The sequence below is a fragment of the Tamandua tetradactyla genome, chromosome 4, assembly GCF_023851605.1.
Source record: "Tamandua tetradactyla isolate mTamTet1 chromosome 4, mTamTet1.pri, whole genome shotgun sequence".
Taxonomy (NCBI): domain Eukaryota; kingdom Metazoa; phylum Chordata; class Mammalia; order Pilosa; family Myrmecophagidae; genus Tamandua; species Tamandua tetradactyla.
This window is the reverse complement of record NC_135330.1, coordinates 121,666,177-121,687,444: the sequence shown is the minus strand read 5'-3', so window position 1 is coordinate 121,687,444 and position 21,268 is coordinate 121,666,177. Positions and strand designations below refer to the sequence as shown.

The following is a 21,268-nucleotide window of genomic DNA, read 5'->3' as shown; positions in this document are numbered from 1 at the left end:
AAAATAAGGGTGAGCCTTGGAAACACAGTGAGAAATGACAATAGATATCAGAGTAGCTAAGTGACCTTCTGATAACCTGGCAGGTTGTGTGAACCTGAAAATCCAAACATTTTAATTCTGGGGGTCCCTAATTTGCTTTATAAAATGGAACATTGAGAGTTAAAGAATTCTAGTTTTCATTCCAGTGATATGGGTGCCAGTATTTGCTTTGCATAGCAGGATAGAGTAGTATATATAAAATATATAATTATATATATGATTTTATATATAATTATATATATATATATATATATATTTAGCTTGGGCAGAGCACGGAGAATTGAACCTGGGTCTCTGGCATGGCAGGCGGCAGCACTGTATATGGTCCACCCCATATACGTATAATTTTGAGTTTGGAATTTTTAGGTAGGAATTTTATTCTTGATCTTGATACAATGACTAGCTAATAGAAGACATAGTTTTCTGGGGTTTTTTATTGTTGTTGTTATTTTTTCTTATTCTATTATTTTTCTTGCATGTACCCATGAAATAATATTAAAGGTATGCTTTTAAAAAGCTAAACATTAAAAAGGACACTACGTATTTGGAAATAATTAGATTGAAGATGGCTCAAGTGTTACTATGATAATTACTAGAAACCCTCACCTGCACACCTTTATATGTTTTTACTTCACAGTGTTGAGTAACCGAACTAAAGTAAATATTGAAGTGCTCCAGACATTACACAAAGCTGGATAATTGAAACAACTCTTGACACTCCACATTGCATGCACACATAGGCTTTAGCAAAGGTAAAAAAAAAATATATAGGACAGCAGATAAATAAAGCACAGGCAAACATCAGAGGAGGTCCAAAATTTCAGATGCAGCACCCAGAGTTTTTTTCTCAGTTATACAGGACATGTTGCATCCTTGCCTCATAAGCTACCAAGATAAAAATGAGTGAGGCTTGAGGCCGGGGAGCCACATGTTCAGCTGAGGAGGTGTCTTTTTACACACCTATGCTCATGTACCAGGGTCTACAACAGGAACCAAGAGAACATAGAACTAGATCCAAACCATCAGCACATGTTTTATAAACAGTGCTCACAAGCTGGTAAGGTGGTCCTCTTGCTGGTGTCTACACTAGAATATATATTAATTGCTCAGATAATAGAGGCAACTCAATGTTGGTGCATCAGAATCATGGCCCCAAGTATTTCCTGGACCTACGTACAGGATTTCAACCAACCGAGATCATTGCTGTGCTTTCAGATGGAAAGAAGCATATGAGCATATTGGCAACTGACTTCCTCCAAGATAACAGGATTAGGTCTTATCAACTGACCAGGCCAAGAGTTGAGTTGTGGGAGATGTTTACCAATACCATTAGGATTTTTAAAGAAGAAAATGCAGTGTTTAGATGTTATCTTGACTAGCATAGCTCAAGAATAAGATTTCCAGACTAAAGGAAGATAATTCTATCAGCTGCTGCCAATAGATTTTCAGTAGTGCTCTCTGTGATTCCTTAGAGAAAAAATCAAGAATTGATGATATCATATGTAAGCTACTCCATAAGTCCAAGTTCAATGTTATGGAAAAGGAAAGGGTAAGTGTTAACATTTATTGATTATTTACTCTGTAAAGAATCTAGTTCTCTTTAGTGAATATTTAATTATAATGCTGATATAAAGTTTCCCTTATTAATGTTATCATTCATTTGATTAATTTTGTTATCCTCTTATAAAAATACCATTCCTATAGAGAAATCCATTCAGAAGTTTCAATTTGAGAAATGCAAATAATATCTCATTTTCTTTCTTTTTTTCTATGCAGAACATTGCATGTTGGTCATGGAACATATGGGTGTTCCTAAAATAACTTTCTATTCTGTCTGTCGATAAACACAACTAATGTATAGTCTCCTTAAGATCTTTTGCATCATGGTGCAATAGGTGGCCAGTCTCATTTACTCTCCCTGCAAACATAATAAGACGTTTTGTGCATAACAATTACTTAGGAAACAAAACATGACAGTAAATAGCAACAAGACTAAACAAGCAATGGAGTTACATTTTCAAAACCACTGACATTTAAGGGGAAGTATCATTTTCTCTTATTTTTCGGAGGATGACTTTTCTTAGCTCTGCCAAAATGTAGGAGTAAAAGGCATACAGGCAAAGGACAAAAACAGTGGAAGCTGCATTGCAAAAACTTTCTTCTTGAAGAGACTTTTTCTAATGTGGCATCCTGATATTTATCTCCAGTGCCAAAAAACAGCTAATATTAGAGAAAATACCCTATAAATTGTCATTTCATTTTTCACATTTAAATGAGTTATAATTCAAAACTCTGGAAATATAAGAATGGTGCCTAATCTCACTTATTCACAAGTTTATTATACCACCTAATTTTCAAATACATGTGGTTTCTATTCTTTCATTAAAGAGATGTATTTTTACCTAAGATAAGCAATATCTATGTCATTAAAATAACAGAATGATAAAATTCTGCTTTAGTCTTTTGGTCATAATCTGAGCAATGCTTTGTAGCCATTTTTTAAATAGTTCTTTTAACCTTTAACAAAAGTAGAGAAGCTTAAATGGTCAGCTATGGGTGATTTTCTCATATAGTCACAGCCCTTCTTTATCCATGCCATTGGATTGAACAGTGGATAAGAAAAAGTAGTAGAATGTAGCCCTAGCTTTTGGATGGCTTAAAAAGCGAAAAATTCAACAGCACCTGTCTCTCTAGCTTAGCTCTGTTGTATATAGCTTTATTGGGTCTGAGAAATAAACTGATTGACTATTTTTAAAAGGCAGATTAAATGAGAACATTGAAGTACAGTGGCAACATGTTGTCTGTTTCAGAACACCAGAAACAAGCCTATCACCAACAGCACACAATACTAGAGTCAACTAAAAAAGGCTGTTTTGATGCATAGTATTTGTGGTATTAAATAAAGTGTAACATGTTGCCCCTCACTGGTGGATGTGGCCTGAAGCCTTTGGGTTGCGTATGTATTTCAGAAAATGCTTTTGCTGGAATTCTGTTTCTCAGCATGAAGAATTTGGCTTCTCTGAAGCTTGTGGTGCAACTGGGTGACACGGATCCAATTTCTGTACATGGAATCCAACTATAATTGTTAGACATTAGAAGTTATATAGGGTTATAATAGAGTTTCAAGAGATAGAAACTTCTGGACCATCACTGTGCAATAATATAATTATATGAATGATGGAAATGTTCCATGTCTGTGCTATCCGCCACAGGTACTTACTGAACGCTTGAAATGTAGCTAGTTCAACTGAACTGAATTTGTAATGACATTTATTTCAAATTAATAATAATCTAATTTTAAATAGCCACATATGGTTAAAACAACTGAAATGGAACAACTTATCAGAAGCAATTTGGCAGAGATTTTGGCCTTTTGCGTATCTATGCTTAACACCTTGTCTGGAAGTCTGAAAGTTGGTAGTCAGAGGTTATTTCAGGAGATCGTCGATTCTATCAAAATCCCATGACTTGTCCTTTTTTTCCCACCATCCTTAGGGCACCGAAATGTGGCTCTTCATGACTCAAATGGATTCTAAAGCTTCGTGAATCAGGTCCTCATTATAACCATCTTCACCTTGTTATTCAAGATGTAGTGGAGAAGCTGGAAGGAACTGCCTGAAATTGTAGAGCTGTGTTCTAGTAGCCATGTTTCTTGAAGATGATTGGATAATGGTATAGCTTTCGCAATGTGACTGTGTGATTGTGAAAACCTTGTGTCTGGTGCTCCTTTTATTTACCTTGTCAACAGATGAGTAGAACATATGGAATAAAAATAAATAATAGGGGAACAAATGTTAAAATAAATTTAGTTTGAAATGCTAGTGACCAATGAAAGGGAGCAGTAAGGGGTATGGTATGTGTAAACTTTTTTTTCTGTTTTCATTTTATTTCTTTTTCTGAATAGATGCAAATGTTCCAAGAAATGATCATGATGATGAATATTGCAACTATGTGATGATATTCTGAATTACTGATTATATATGTAGAACAGAATGATCAAAATAAGAATGTTTGCATTTTCTTTGTGTTTTATGGTATTTAAGAAAATAAAAAATATAAATATAGATAAAAAATAAAAATAAAAAAGAAGAAATAACCATTGATGGCACAACTGTGTGAATGTAACTAACACAAGTGAACTGTATACTTGAAAGTGGCTAAAATGGGAACTCTTATGTTGTATATATGTGTATCATGATAAAAGTTTTAAAAACAAAAGAAAATAAATAACCATGTGAAAAAAAAATCTTTAATAAGAAAGGAAAGATTTGGGTTCTCCCTTAACTCATTCTTTATATTAGAAAGGAACTCCTTTCCCAGAAGATAACCCACAAATTTCCTTTATACTTTATTTGTTTCAACAGTTCACTTTCAAACCAGATCATGAGAGAGGGACTCATACAACAGGAAAAAGAAGAACTGTTACTAGCACATAAATAGTACCTCGCTCTACATAGTATTAAACCTGAAAAAAACTCAGCTTGCTGGGGAAAATGAAAAAAAAAAATTAAAACCATGTAGCTTTAATAGGGATATAAAATACATGCAAGGGGCTATAAGTGGTAGGCAATGGTAAAAGAAAATTTTTTAGCATCTAGAAAAGTATTTATAAAGGAATTTCAAGACTGAATTATATGATACATGGCAAGGAGTAGAAAGCTGTGAACCTGGAGGGCTTATTAAAGGTTGGATGATCTGAAACACACATGCTATAGTGAAATGTTGGCACATGAAATGGGAAATAGTGGGAAGTACTGAACAGTTTTGATTAGGTGGTAATATTACATTTCTTATTGATTACCATAAATATAATGTATACCAGAAACATAGGGAGGATGTGGCAGAGATTCCTCTTATTTACAAACATTCCTCCCTAATTTAGTACCCCATCCTCCTTCCCACTTTTATTTCACTCCATAATAACTAATTTGTTTCTCTCTCTCTCTCTCTCTCTCTATATATATATATATATATATATATATGGAGCCTGTGCCATATGATTTTGCCCCACACACCAAAACAATCCTGGCTAATATTTTACTATTCTCTCCTTCATTTAATCTATGCCACCAATACTGGTCCCCTTTCTGTTCCATGAGCTTGCCAGTTATCTCCCACCTTGGGACATTTGCAAATGCTCTTCAATCTATTTGGGATACTTTTGCTCTGGATATTGATTGCACGACTCAATCATTCATTTCCTTCAGATACTTACCATGTTTGACTTGTTTTAGCTCATCCATGAGCAACTTATTGATGTTACAGCTACCACCTTCCCCAACCTAATTTCTATCTATATTCTTGCATTAGTATTTACATAGTAATTTTTCTCATTGAATATGTAATTGCAGGTATTTTGTCTATTTTGCTTACTGCTATATACCTATGTTAAGGATTTGGTATCTTCTGTTAAAACTATTACTTAAAGGGTAATTTCACATTTCATGACAACTGGAAGCCTGTGTAACTCTCCCTCTCCTACTAATAAGGTCCTTCAAGTAAGGATGATGCTGTGTTATTTGTTTATTTCAGGCTTAGCATTTTCTCCTTTATAAAGCTCAAGCAAATATTTGTCTAATTGTTTAATGTCCACATTGTATTGGCAGAGCCCAGCAAACTAGAAATATATGAGGTCATATACAATCCAGTTCTGGATTTCATTTGGCTCTGAAAATATTGACTTAATTTTTTGCCAATATTTAAATAGCATATTTAATATTCAGTTCCATACATTAAGTAATAAAACTGGGCATACTTTTTCTCATGACAAAAATCAGTTAAAGTCAACTAGTATTTGCCAGCTCTAGAGAGGGATATATTCAACACTTAAAATAGCCCCCCTGCCCAACTCACTTTATTATTTTATATTTTCTGACTTGCATCTTTGACATTTGATTTTGCAAACTTTGCTTATTATAATGAATGGAAATTTTGATAAGAATACTCAAATTTGCTTTTCACTAAGTACCAGGAAAAACTACCTTCAGAAGAATTGTTTTTAATTATGTATATTTTACAATGAACTCTACCTGTTTATAGACCCTTACTCTCATTGCATTCTCATATTCTTAAATATTTACAATTTTTTACATTTATCAGTTCAATATATTAGCTTTCTCAATTAATGAAATACAAAATATCATGAAAAATCTCATTGTCTTTAATGTATAGATGGATTTAACAAATCCTGGACATAAAATACAGGAACAAAAGACTAGGATTGGGAGGTTAGAAAGTAAAACAGAGATTGATCAACTTGAAACATTCCTCAGTATTGATATTTTCAGCAAAGTTTAGGTGTAATATAATGCCATGACATTTTTCCTGAGTAAGCTGAAAGTATATTGATGGAATTTGAACATGTGGCCTTGAGTCGCAATGACAATTTACTTATATGTTCATTCACCCAAGAAAAAGTGAAGTCTCTGCTCCAAACTCAATATCCTTGCAATTTAAAATTCAGAAGATCTGAAGAAGGGACAAATTTTCTGTGCATTCACATGAATGGAAGATGGTATAATGCTTGATAAACATTGATCAACAAATGTTGATGCCATTGAGCTAGTAGATAGGAAAACATGGTGTAGGAAATGTGGCTATATTTTTATCATCAAAATCTTGACAAGATGAAAATAGATAATCCCATAGTTCATGGATAAGAGATAGCCTTTGGCGTGATTTAATGGACAAAGGAAGGAAAGCAGAGGACATGAGTGAGAGGGAGGTGGGTGGGTGCATTTATCACTTGGAAGATCAGGTTATTTTGCATGACCAGGTTTTTATCTGTTATCATCTCTGTATTAGTGAAATATAAAGCAATATCATCCAGTAAGAATGAGAAGTCAGAAGGTATTGGCAGTCTGAGGATTAAAGAGAGGGTGGAAAAATTATTTAGTACAGAGTGGAGAATACTCGTCCTATGAAGTGCAGTAGGATTGATGGGTACAATGAATGTCTGTTGGAGATTTTTGGCTATAAATTACAGGTAGGCCTCTCTCTCTCTCTCTCTCTCTCTCTCTCTCTCTCTCTCTCTCTCTCTCTCTCTCTCTCTCTCTCTCTCTCTATCTATCTATCTATCTATGTATCTATCTATCTATCTCTCTCTCTCTCTATTTCTATCTCTATATATTACACTAATTTAATACAAAAGCAATCTCAGGTGCTATGGTCAATCCAATTTATGTTTTGGTGATCTGTTCAAGATTTGTTACATTAATTACATCTGGTAACCTTATGTAGCACAATCAGGTGTGTTGATCATGGCCATATATTTGAATGCAGGTGTGTAGCTTTACATACCTTGTAACAGTTGTGATGCTCCAATTCAGATTAACATGACAGTATCTAATACTTTTAAAAATACACAGGGGCTGCTTGACTGAAAAAGAAGACTCAGAAACTCAGTTCTGTAAGGTCTTGGAAATAGAACTAATCCCTCAGTTTTGCCAAAATGTATCCACTGACATGAATACATTTCAACTTGTCTTTAATTTTCTCCTCGCTGGACTCAAAACTAAGTGTTTTACAAAAGTATTGGTCCCATCCTTGACTACGCCAGGATGGTTAGAGCAAGAAGCTGATTGCATTAGTTAGGGTTCTCAAGAGAAACAGAACATGCGGTAGATATCTGTAAATATGAGAGTTATTAAAGAGTCTCATGCAACTGTGGGGACATATGAGTTCAAAAATCGGAACTGCCACAGGCTGGCAGTTCCAATGAAGGTCCTCCATGAGCTCCCAGGAGAAGCTGGCTGGCTGAAGTGGAGAGAGATACTCTCTTCTGAATTCTACTTAAAAGTCTTCGGGCGATCAGATTAACTCTATCTCTTATCCAATGATTGTTCGATATTCATCATCCCCTTCTTCTAAGAAATAATGAAAAATACCTCTGAAAGGTCAGGATGGATACTGGGAGCAGAAGCATTATATTTAATAAAACATAATAAGTAAATGAGCAGCCTTTTTACTTTAAAGACTCAACTCCACATTGCATGTTGAATGCCTGCTATAATGATATTTTCCATGCTATTTTTAGAACTGATCCAACTGTATTCATTTATATAATTGCAGGTACATGCAAACTCCTCATGTGTTATGTATGTCATTCCTTATAAATATGAGATGCATTTCATTGGATAACATTTTATTTTAAAGATTCATGATTCAAAATTCTAAAAATACATCTTCATATTGCAAACCAACAAAAACTAATTAAACTTGAGAAGATTTTTCAGTATGTGAAAAACATTATTCTTGTATTTATTTTCCATTTTTTTCAAGTTTTCATTTTCATAAATGAAAATAAGGCTAACTAACCAATAAGTAATTTTATAAAAAACCTGTACATCTGCAAATTCCTTTTAACAGAGTAAGAAAAAATAAAATCCCTTTCAATAGGTTAGGTATAACTATAAGAATAGTATACTTAAGATTCAAACAGCTGTTTATATGAATAGCTTCAGAGTTCAATATTGTTTGAAAAATAATAGATGCTGTAAACACTTGTTCAAGCTATCATGTAAAAATAATGACAGAGAAAAGCTTCAAAGACAATATGTATGCCTCTCACAATGGATATTTTATCTCTTTTTAAGGAAGTCTTTTTCCTTCTTTTATGTTGTTCAGAATTTCTTATGAAGCTACAGTTAAAAGAAACCTCTTTATATAATTGCAAATAATCATTTTTCTATATAGGTCTATGCTATTAATATAGAAATAGCTTGGTCAGGCTTTTGTGATCCACCTTCTTTTTACAAATGATATTTTACATGACACTTTCTTTAGAGTATCCATTAATATCAGTCTTAAAAAAAGGGCTTTCTAAACAAAGTGTAACATGGTTCCTAACTTCTACATGGACCACAGTTTTTTTCCCATTTTATTTTCTTCCCAGGGCCCCTATAGGCATGCTTTCACTCACTTCATTTTATCTATAGTTTCCTCATGTCCTAAATTCGTATTTTATCATTGGTATATTAGGTTAAATCTATTTTGTATTTCTTATCCTAGACCAATATGTTCTTCCTTCATGATTTATCAAATTTAAACTTGCTCTAGACCTCTGGATATATTAACTCAACTTAAAACATATTGATCCACCATCAACCAAAAAGTACTCCCTCAATTTCCCAAAATAACTCAGTTTGACATTCCCAGATCACTTCTTTAAGGTCAAGTTCTAAGTATTTTTGCATTGTCTATCAATAACGCACAAATATTTCTATCATTTTCCCCAAATGTTATTTTCTTGTCTTAGGCATCTACACTTATTTGCCTAAGTAAATATATTTATATGTCATTTATAGGCATTTTTTATTATTTTCTTTCCATCATTCATATATAAATTAGAAAAAGCTTATTTTATGAGTAGATCTTTAAAGAAATCTCTAACAGTAAGTGTTCCATAATTAAGATCATAGAAAAATCCATATATCCAGAATGGATAAATTAATGGCTTACATTTTAAAAAAAATTGTTTACAGATATTTGAAATTTGCAATGTGGCTGACAAGTAAAAGCAAATAAAACTAATGTTTTAAAATTCAATATGTTTCGGAGAGTAATTAGGAATTAACATTACATTAGAAATTGTATTTCAATTAAGAAATATTGTTTAATGTATAAACTGTGGTTGCAGATACAAATTGTAAATACCTTCCTAGTACAAAAAGGTCTGCTCTTTTATAACCACTGGATTAAAAGTAATCACCCTATTTTCAGGATGAAATTTAACCACACATTTTTTTTTTAGTAACTGTTTGAAAGCTCTATTATATATACAGATGAAGGCAACCTATCACATATTTGATATTTCAAGTTCAAATATAAATATGTTATATGATAGTATTGTAGAATCCATACCAAAAGATTTAAAATTCAAGGGGTTCAAGGGTAGCTCAGTGGTAGAATTCTCACCTGCCATGCAAGAGACCAAGGTTTGATTCCCAGCATGTGCACTTCCACCCTTCCCCCACAATTTTTTTTTGACAAATGGTGTTGCAATAATGGGATAGTCACCTGGAAAAAAGATTAAAATTTGACCCTTACCATATAGCAAGCAAAAAAACAAAAAAAAGAGTTAAATATCAACATTTCAAAATAATAAAGAAGGTCATACCTGACTTTTAAGTATTTCCTTTAGAATAAATAATCTTTATATTCATTAACAACTGTCCCTGAGATAGCATATTAGATTTAATAAAGGTAAATCACAAATTTTAAAAATTTGAACTTAATTATTGACTATCAACTCTTAATGTGGAAGGGTAAAGGTTATGGCAAGTTTAGTTTTAGAGTTGATAGAGATAAGTAGTGCCCTTTTTGTGAGTTCCTAGAATTTGTCAAGCTTTTATTTTTCCCCTATTCTATAGCCTCCTCACTCTGACTTGTAGTCCTACCATAAAGCATGGTATTCTTTTACTATCCCTTTTATCAATCTGTGATTCTTTTACTTGCTGAGTTTGTGTTGTGTCTTCTCCACACAAGGAGAAGTGTAACATGAGTGACATTACCCATTTGTGGCTTTATAACTCTAGCATATTCCCCACTGAAGAGTTTAGAATACAGTAGTCATTGAGTATATGTTTGCTTAGTAAATGAAAGTTATATGGAACTTATATTTGTTTTGTAGTGGCATGTATTGTCTGAAATCAGTTGGGAGTATTATGATTTTTGTAATAACTAAAAATTTTGAGGAAAAAATCTGCCATTCATTGCACATCACTATCAATTTAGTTGTCAAATAAATGGTATAGAGAAGAATAGAAGTTGAGAGAAAAGAGAGAATAGCACTGCTAACAAAAGAAATACAGTAAACAAGGAAACAAAGGGAAACAAAAGAGAGGTAAAAAGAGTGAGAAGGAAAGCAGCATAGGTTGGAAGTTGAGAGAGATGAGAGATCTGAAGAGTTGTTGTGAGAAGTTGTGACTTTTGAAAGATAGATGGGTAAAGAAGATATTCTTCAGAAGACTGCTATGAAGATATATGATTTATATAAAACCTTAGTTGTTGGTGGAGTTGTGTGTGCATGTGTGTGTTTTATATTTATTGTGTTGACATGAAACTTTAAATGATGGCAACATATTACAGGTTTCATGACACAAAACAAACATTTCAAGATGGTGGGAAGCTCTGGAGCACCAGAAATGGATTGCAGGCTGGAAAGAAACAGTTTTTAACTGGCAGGTCCAACATAGATGAAAAAGTACATCATGGATATTAATATACCCTGCTGGGGTTTCCCATACTAAGGCTATAAACACCCCACTCTTTACCCCAAAACTCCCTCCAGCCTTTTGTTTTCTGTTGTGCAGTCTGTCCTTAACCAACTTTCCAACTTGGTCCCAGAATGTTGGATTCTAACCCAAATGAAAAGATCTAAGGAAAAGGCACCTACCTCGATAAAACATTGTTTTTATCATTTAAAGTAAACAAGTGAAATAATCTACTGACAGAGAGTGTAACATTAAAGTTTGAGTGTAAACTGCACAAATGTAGAAAAATGTGCAAAAATTTGAAAATACTAAATTGTGATAATAGTAATGTTTAATACATATACCTCAAACTAATAAATATAATGGAAGCAAGCATATAGATACTTTAAAAGTGTAATTGAAAATCTTGACATTTTATTTTTACTCAATTCCTTATCCCATAAGCAGTGTTCTTTCTTTTTTAGTGCATATAGAATTTAAATGATTCACATTAAGACAAAAAGAAAAACAAAATAAAATTTCTTGAAATAATAAATAATACAAAAAATATTTTTATCACTAACAATAAAATTAGCTATTAATGTGAAAATATTTAAACATAATAACATGAACAAATATTTGGACATTTACAAGCAATAATTAAAAATCAACATTTTATTTAAAGCAGTTCCTTGATCAGAGAGAAAATTAAAGCCATGAATCCGGTGTTTCCAGAAAATAATGGTAATTAATTGCCATTTATCAAATCTGTAAATCCATGGGATATTGCTAACGTAGTATTTGGAGAAAAAAAGTTAATAAAATACTCTGTTTGTGTGTGTGTGTGTGTGTGTGTGTACTAAATATGGAACATAGACAATACATTTGTGAAAAGATGTTATTATAGATTTTATCTTACGCAGTTCTTCCATCTTTTCCTTCCATTTTACCTTATTCTCATTTGACAGATAGTCCAACTCCTTAACAGAAGGGGAAAACCAAGATAATCTATCATTCAAAAAAAAGTTCTACAAGCGCAACAGAAATTTTGGAGATCCGCAGCATAAATACAAAAGATACGTCAGGATTTAGGGAAGGAATTTTTAAAAAGCAAATTCAAAGCCAAAAATGTAAGTGGAGTACATTTCACATTGTGAATTTTCACATGCTTTTTTTGTTAGAAATGGAAAAAAAAATCATATAGGAGAGATAGAGAAGGTATGAATTAAGGACACAGATGATAAGACTGTGGTCTTGAGACTTCCTAATAAAACCTCCATAAAGTGGAAAAACTCCAAAGAACTCTAGGCTGTATGGTGTCCAAAATGCAAATGTACCTTGGTAGTCTTGAATATAGGTTTTATATGCCCAAGAATGTCAAAGTAACCCCAGGAAAGGAGTCACCAGAGATGAAATTCCATGAAAATCAGGGAAATGGATTTTCAGAAATGTATGTGCAAATAACTGGAGGACCATCCCAACACACTGGCACGGCATAAGTCCCTTAGAACTTTCACGAATAGTGAGATCGAGAGAAAGAGCAAACACTGAAAATTTTGAAGTTGAGAATTCCTACCATTCCAGTGGAAGGGGCACAAAAGCAAAATTGTTTTAGTTGGGACGAATGATATTTTCCTTGAAGAATTTGAGGACTTAAGATTATTATCATACATTGGTAAAATGTTTCATGTGGATCATGAACTGTTCTATGAAATAATTACCAAAATTTTTTAATAGGTTAATTTGATTCAAAAGTCTTGTTCTTGTGGAATAGCTGATATTCAGAAAGTAGAAGCCTTCTGAAAAGTTACTACTGATGTCAGCAATACCGGTGAACTAAGATAAGATTGAATTTAAAGAGCACTGTGGGATCTTTACAGTCCCTACTAGCCAAAAAGTGGGTGAACGGATGTTTTTAAACAACTTATGAACACTTCACATTATCTTGTTTACTTGAAAAATGCCTAGAAAGACAATGAAGCAAGAAAATTTTCAAGTCCTGGCCTTTGTACCTCCTTCTAGTGAAACTCAGCATCCTGAGCTAAGGAATATTAGAAGTTATCACAAAATTTAAAACTTCTATTATATATCCACAAAGCATTAGCCTTTAACTAAAGTTGAACCTAATTATGTAATTTATTTGGCCTGCCTAGAGCAGAAGTAGAAACAGAATAGAAAAAAATGTGAATGCTTTATGCAGGGCATATGTATCACAGAGAATCTTAATTCTGTTATGCATTTTACTTTTTGTTATCTGTTTTACTTATGTTTTATTTCCTTCTTTGAATTATCTGCTTTGCAATTGAGCTTTCAAAATAGCTTGTCTCTTTCAAGAACTTGAAGGATCTGAAATTCTATCCTACTTACAAGATAACATGTAGTGACAGTTTCATAGATATTTGCAGAAGGCACAAGATTCCTATGTCAGAGACGAGTGTTATTCCTCATAGGAGAACAGGAAGCATGAACTATTTATTTGCATTAATTCCCTGTGCCCAACTAGTGACATGGGGCACTGTGTCAGGCCCAGGTGAATGCTGTACACTACAGTAAGTTTGTGTCACAGCTGAGGAGCTGCAAACTTAGGACACCACCAGTTTTATAAAGGGACTGCTAACAGTCATACTCATCACTTGCCAAGAAGGAAATTATCTTTATTAACTTAGGTGACAGACAAATATGTCTGTCTTAGAAGAATATATTATCTCAATATTCAAGGGGGTTTGGTATACAAATCTTCTTGAAGGGAAGTTGCCAAGGACTCTTAACAAGTCTTGTGGAAATGCTAGAGATACATGGATGGTTGATTCAAAGAGAATTAATCTGCCAGCTGCACCTCCAGAAGGACTGGAATTCATTGGAAATGTAGAAATTGAACTTCCTAGGTTTAGAAAGGGAATATATCTAAGAAATCCTCTAAGGGTTTAGGAAAGTACAAGCACACCTGGTTTTTCATTTGCTTATGTGAAAGATGGGTATTCAATGGTAAATTGATCCTTAAGGAAAACAATACTTGGACTGTAGAATTAAAGTGTGCTTGGGGGCATTTCATAAAACCACACATGGGTAAATGAATCATTTTATTCAGCTCCCCACCTCAGGCAGGAAATAGTTGAGGCCCAGAAGCTGGAAGGAACAGTATCCTTAAAGGGACGGGTGGATCATAATTCAGATTCCATAATCAGAAACCAACACATATACACGTTACCTCCAGCCATTATGGAAAACCCCATGTGGCTATGTAAGATTCAGCATCTGCAGGAAAAAATGCTGTCTGCCTGCCCCTAAGGCTGACTTGAGTGAGGGTGCCTCTAATTGAGTGCCTGAACTTTTCAAGGAATAACTAGGAGATTTCATTAAGAAATGATAATTTTTCAGTAATCAGGATTACCTACTTGACAATTGTGTAGCCTGGATAAAATAGCACTTATGTGGCAGACATATGGAAATCACTATCCAAGAGAATCCAATATGAAACAAAGAGTCAGTTCCCAGAAACTTTAAGGTGATAAAATGATACCTGGAAGTGAAATAATTCTAGTAAAATTTTAATTCAAGAAGCCTACTGTTCTAGTTTGCTAGCTGCTGAAATGCAATATCCCAGAAATGGAATGGCTTTTAAAAAGGAGAATTTAGTAAGTTGCAAGTTTACAATTTTAAGGCTGAGAAAATATTCTAATTAAAGCAAGTCTATAGAAACGTCCAATCTAAGGCATCCAGGGAGAGATACCTTGGTTCAAGAAGGCCGATGAATTTCAGGGTTTCTCTCTCAAGTGGAAAGGCACATGACAAACATGGCATCATCTGCTAGCTTTCTCTCCTGGCTTCCTGTTTCATGAAGCTCCCTGGGAGACATTTTCCTTCTTCATCTCCAAAAGTTGCTGGCTGGTGGATACTCTGCTTCTCATGGTTATGTCATTCTGCTCTCTCAGAATCTCCTCTTTTCTCCAAAGTGTTTCCTCTTATTTAGGATTTCAGTAAAGTAATCAAGACCCATCTGGAATGGGTGGAGACACATCTCCACTTAATCCAGTTTAACAACCACTCTTGATTGAGTCACATCTCCAGGGAAATGATCTAATTAAAGTTTCAAACATACAGTACTGAATAAGGATTAGAAGAAATGGCTGCCTTTGCAAAATGGGGTTAGGATTATAACATGGCTTTTCTAGGGTACGTACGTTCTCTCAAACCTGTGTACCTACCATTACTTTTCTTTTTTCTTTCTTTTCTCACCTCCTTCTCTCCCTTCTTCTTTCTAATTCTCTGTATCTTCCTCTTTCCTGCATTGCCTCAGAGAATTATTCAATAAATCACACTTGGACAACTATGTACAAAAATTCAACATCATTCAATTTCTCTGTCTTTTTCCATCTCTCTGTCTCACCTCTGTCTCAGTTTCTGTCTCTGTCTCTCAATGTTTCTCTCTCTCTCTCTGTCGATATATAAACAAAAATATGTAATAATATGGGAGAAAATTCTTCCTATATAACACACAAGAACTGGTATAATCATACCGTGAAACAAAATTTGATAATTTTTATGAAGTAATAATTAAAAGAATATTTGATGAGTAAAAACGAAATGCCAATATGAATAAGATTGAGTGTAAACTGTGCTATTCACTGTGAGTATTGGGAGAGTACTTGCTACAGATTGATATTCAGTGGGATAAGGCATTACCATACATGTAACATTGACGAATGCAAAGCAAAACATTAACAGTTCAAAAACACATGGTTAAAGGATATCAAAATGTAATTCACAAAATAAGAAATTTAATGTTCAATAAGTATGAATACATTCAAACCCATTAATTATGGAAGAAATATATTTGAAATACAATTTATTATGTCAGCAAAGATGAAAAGGTTTAACAGAGTTTGTGAAGGCAACTGTGTAGACTATCAAGGAATCACTGGCCAGATTCATCACTTTTATAATAACAAGTGATTTTACCATTGATTTTTTTTATTTTGCACTTCTTTTTTTAATTTTTGTTTTTATTATATTATATTCGTGAAGTATATAGAGGTAATGGTTTTGGTCACAGTAGTGTGGAGATATTAGCACAAAAGTGTGTTAGAAGTATTAGAAGTCTTAGATGCTTTATCATGATCCATTAAATTTTATGTGATCCAAAAACACTTAATACATTATCCAAGGAGCTACACACAGTGATGACAATATATTTTGCAATAACAGACACACATTACATCTTCTGACACACAAGATACTTATAATTTCAAAAAAAAGACCTATCATTAAATTATTAATTGGTTAGGCAAAACCATACTGCATGCATTTAATGGAATTCCATTACAATGTTAAAATCTGTGCACATATTTTAATATGCTGGCAACATAATACATGATGATGGTTCAAGTTAAAATGCTAAGCATACAAAAATTATGTTTATATATACATATGTGATGGTTAGATTCTGTTTTCAGTTTGGCCAGGTGTTGATGCCCAGTTGTCTGGTCAGGCAAGCAATGGCCTGACAGTTGCTGCAAGGACATTTCTTGGCTGGTTAATAAACCAGAAGGCTGGTGTATTAGATCATCAGTCATTTGACTGCAGCTATGGCTGATTGCATCTGTGATCAACTAAGGGCCTGTGTCCTGCAAATGAGATAACCCAATTAGTTGAAGACATTTAAGGAAGAAGAAAGACTTTTTCACTCCTTCTTTAGCCAGTGAGCTTCTCCTGTGGAGTTTGTCCAGATCTTTCATTGGAGCTGCCAGCTTTGTAGCTAGCCCTAAAGATTTTGAACTTTCATTCCCATGTTTGCATGAGACACCTTCATAAATCTCATATTTACAGATATCTCCTGTTCAAAATCTGTATTAGGTTATTAGCTGCCATAATGCAATATACCAGAAATTGAACAGCTTTTAAAGAGGGACTTTAATAAGTTACAAGTTTATAGTTCTAAGCCTATGAAAATATCCAAACTAAGTCATCCAGGGAAAGATACCTTAATTCAAAGAAGACCAACTAGTCAAGAACAGCTTTGTCATCTGGAAACTCACGTAGCTGACATCTGCTGTTCTCTTACTCCTGGGCTCTGTTGCTTTCAACCTCTGCTCCTGTGGCAGTTCCCTACTTTGCTTCTCCATGGCTGGCTTTCATCCCTTGGCTTCTGTTGTTTCTCTCAAGGCTGTGGCTTGCTTAATATCTCAGGACATCTGCTGGGATCCAAGCATCTACAAACATCCACATCTCTGTTCTCTGAAGCAACTTTTCTCAAACCATCTACATCTGCTCTCTCTGTTGTCTCTGAAGTTCGTCAGTTCTGTCTCTTTCCAAAATGTTTTCTCTTCTAAATGCCTCTAGTAAACTAATCAAGACCCATCTTGAATGGTTGGATTCACATTTCAATCTAAGGTCATACCCACAATTTGGCATGCCACATTTCCATGGGGATAATCTAATAAAAGTTTCTAATTTACAATATTGAGTCAGGATTAAAAGAAATGTCTACTCCCACAAGATTGGGTCAGGATTAAAACACAGCTTTTTTGAGATGTATAATAGTTTTAAACTGGAACATTATACATATAAACTTGTATGTATCTAAATTTCCATATATTTTCTCTATCTATCTATCTATACATGTGTGTGTTAATACTTCATTGTTCAGTATTTACTAAATGTTATTTCTCTGAATGCTCTAAGAAACAGAAATAGAGTACAATAAAAGACTGAGCAATAATCAGGGTGTAATTTTTAATTTGCACATTTTGCTATTTCAGATGATTTTAATATGACCTTCCCCTCTCCCCTTTTTATAAGGATATAGCAACTAGACAGGGTAGCTCAAAAGCAGAAAGGATAAGGTTCATTGAAGTCATTCCTTTCTTCTCAGTCCATATACATCATTCCAAATATCTGTAAAGCTGTAAAGAAGGGATAATCAACAGGTAATAACATTGCCTTTTACCTTCATTTTTAAGATTCCCAAATAAGGTCTTCATTTTCTTTTCATATTCCTCACAGATTTATTTTTAATTTTGAATAAACTATGTGGGTGGGCAGTGAGCATTCTTGAAGAGTATTTCTTCTTTTTGAATTCATATGGGTGTATCAGAATAGAATTTGGATATATGAAATTATGAAATAATAAACATCATTGTCTTTTTTATCTTTTTTTTTTTTTTTTTGCACAGGCAGGCTCTGGGAATCGAACCTGGGTCTCTGGAATGGCAGGCAAGAATTCTGCCACTGAGCCACCATTGCCCACCTAACGGTCATTATCTTTTAAATAGAGGTATTTATTTTGACTATTTAAAGGTACATCCACTTTGTAATTAATTACATATATAGTATGCTGCTTTTTACTAAGAAAATAAGTGCCATAAAATTATAATTCAACTTTAAAGATATCCAAAAACAATCACATTGGGGAATAGCAAGTAAATTAAGGAAACCATTTGCAGCGCATATTTAAAAAGTTCTATTTTTATGACATAAAATGAGCTGTGTATAGGAGCTAGAAAATTTATAAACAAAGAATTCCACATTCAAGATAATTGCATTAAGCATTCAGCCATATTAAGAATCATGGAAATCCATGTTAAAATAACAATACAACTATAATGCTCAACTTTCCAAAGAATGTTTTAGATGTTAACATTTTACATTGTATCAAATTGGGCAAGCATTCCTACATAGACCAAGACAGCTCTAAACCATTATATCCTTTCTGATGGATAACCTCCAAAATTTATCAAGAACCTTAGATAGTATGCTTTTAACCAGGATTTTTATTTCTAGGACTTCATTCATTCCTTAACTACCTATATTCAAATTGATATATGGCAAATAACTATCTAGGGCATTGACAAATTTGAAAGATCATCATGTCCAATGCTAAGGATTGAATAAGATATTACTATTATGAGACATACAAAATGCTTAGTACTATTAATATTTTTTGCATCCTCTCATGTGCTTTATTTGTATTATTTCACTAATAAACATAAAATATGTATAGGTGGTTATACTTATCTACATGTTTGGAAAAGTAGCCTAATTTTAAGAAAGTTAAATTACATGCATCCCAAATAGAGGGTAAGGTCAGAAGGTTAGCCCAAGTATATAAGAATCAAACCTGTGCTTACAAGGGTCCTTTTATGTTTGCATTCTTATAAAATAATACACTACATTCCTAAAAATTATCTCATAGAAGTACTTAGATAAATGTTCATAGCATAAAAAATATGGAAAAAATATTTTGAAGTAGAACATGTGAGTATAATCCTAATTTGGGGTTTGTTTTCAGAAATATATCAAAATATTTTAGTTCTATAATTCTAAGTGTCCAGATTGTGCTATGTCCTATGTACTATTAGCATTATAAAACTCATGATAAAATGAGGAATTGTTTATGTTTAAAAGTATTATTAAGCCTAAGTAAACAATGTATAAAATGAATGAAAGATCAAATGCCAACTAGTGTTTGAATCCAGGGAAAGCAATTAGAAAATTATTTCAACAGTGAATATTTATTCCACTAATAGGTTTAAACATTTGTTTAAAGATGATGACCTAGTTTCATTAACATCATCACTGCATGTAAACAGTGTGATTATTTCCACAAATACTGTGGAATTACACACATTTTAAACTTCACAGCAGGACTCTGTAATCACGGCAGAAGGTCTTTCTAAAATGAACAGTATTTCTTTCCCAATGGAACCACAAGTAGACAAATGAGGATACAATGAATAATCATGGATTCCATAAAACAAGAGTAATGTTAATTTAGTATAGTTTAAGAACGATATCTCTCGAGGCATTTCCTGAGAAAACATAAATAGGGTTTGCCTGGAAACCATTCCACAGTACACAAAGCTGAATAAATATTTCAATATCAGAATAAGACATTTTAAACCTAGGCATACATTTCTGAAACCTTATTTTTTAACATAAAGCATCTATTGAAGGATAGAACTGCAGAACATTTTTCACTTTAGACAAAATAGATTAGCACATGGATTTTTGTGGAAATATTAAAATTTACAATATTCATTTGCAAGTTATACAAATTGCAGTCTTAGGCTTTTGAAAAGTAAACAGTTATTTAGAGAACAAACTCTTCATCCTTGCTGTCTCATGCAAATATTTTCTTTATATTCACATGCTGTTAGAAAGAGGTCACTCTTAGAGAAAACAGAAAATCAATAGAGATTTATGTAAAAATGAAAAAATTATAAGCAAGCATCCTTAAAGAGAAAATGATCAACATTAAATTGAAAATAAATTTTAAAAAAAGTTATTTTAGATGAAAAAGGTAGGGTAGTGCCCCTAAATATTGCCGGTAGTAATACTGCCTCTTGATTTTATAATAAAGTTGTTTTATTTAATTGTTTTGATAATTTACTTTAAAAATAAGGAAGTGTTCTCTGTAGTGTACCATAAAAGCCAGCATTGCACCATCAAGAATTGTGAAGGATTTGCAATTTTCCTTACTTTAATCTAACAATTTATCCTGCCAAAGATTCACTGATACTAGCAAAAGAAAAGAATCTCCTGGTTTAGGGACAAAGAACATTATCGTTCACAGAAATAGCAGTGGTTTCAACATTTTGTGGTATCAGTTTCTGAAGCCCCAATTTCTATATAGCAACATGAAGAGGTCCATGTGATTGGTGTAGTGAGTGGCATTAACTGAGTGGAACCCTGAGATTGAGGTACCCAAATATTTTATACTGGACAATAAGCTTGCCAACCTTTGGCTCTGGAGGAAGATACTACTTCCATCTTCCTAGTTGTTCGATATACAAATATTCTTATAAAGATAATCCAGAGCAAATTGAGTCAGTGTCTCTTTTCACAGGTAGTGAAATACATGACCCATGAAAAATTGTCCCTCAACTCTTTAAAAAGAAAAAGAAACCTTATTATTTAGGTTTTGCATTGTATAGTAGAACATACTACATAAAATCTACCACTTTAGGGAAAATAATTACAATTTGATCAAAACTTACACATTTGTTCTGAATCCACATTATTTAAAAACATTGTACTAC

General features: G+C 33.2%; 1 long non-coding RNA gene across 1 annotated transcript in view; it reads left to right on the top strand.

Moving 5' to 3' along the window:
• LOC143679319 (uncharacterized) overlaps positions 1-21,268 on the top strand; it is a 74,796-nt gene that overhangs the window by 21,921 nt on the left and 31,607 nt on the right. Inside the window, exon 3 of the long non-coding RNA XR_013173649.1 lies at positions 18,404-18,504. This is a non-coding gene — a long non-coding RNA (uncharacterized LOC143679319). The remainder of the gene's footprint in view (positions 1-18,403; positions 18,505-21,268) is intronic.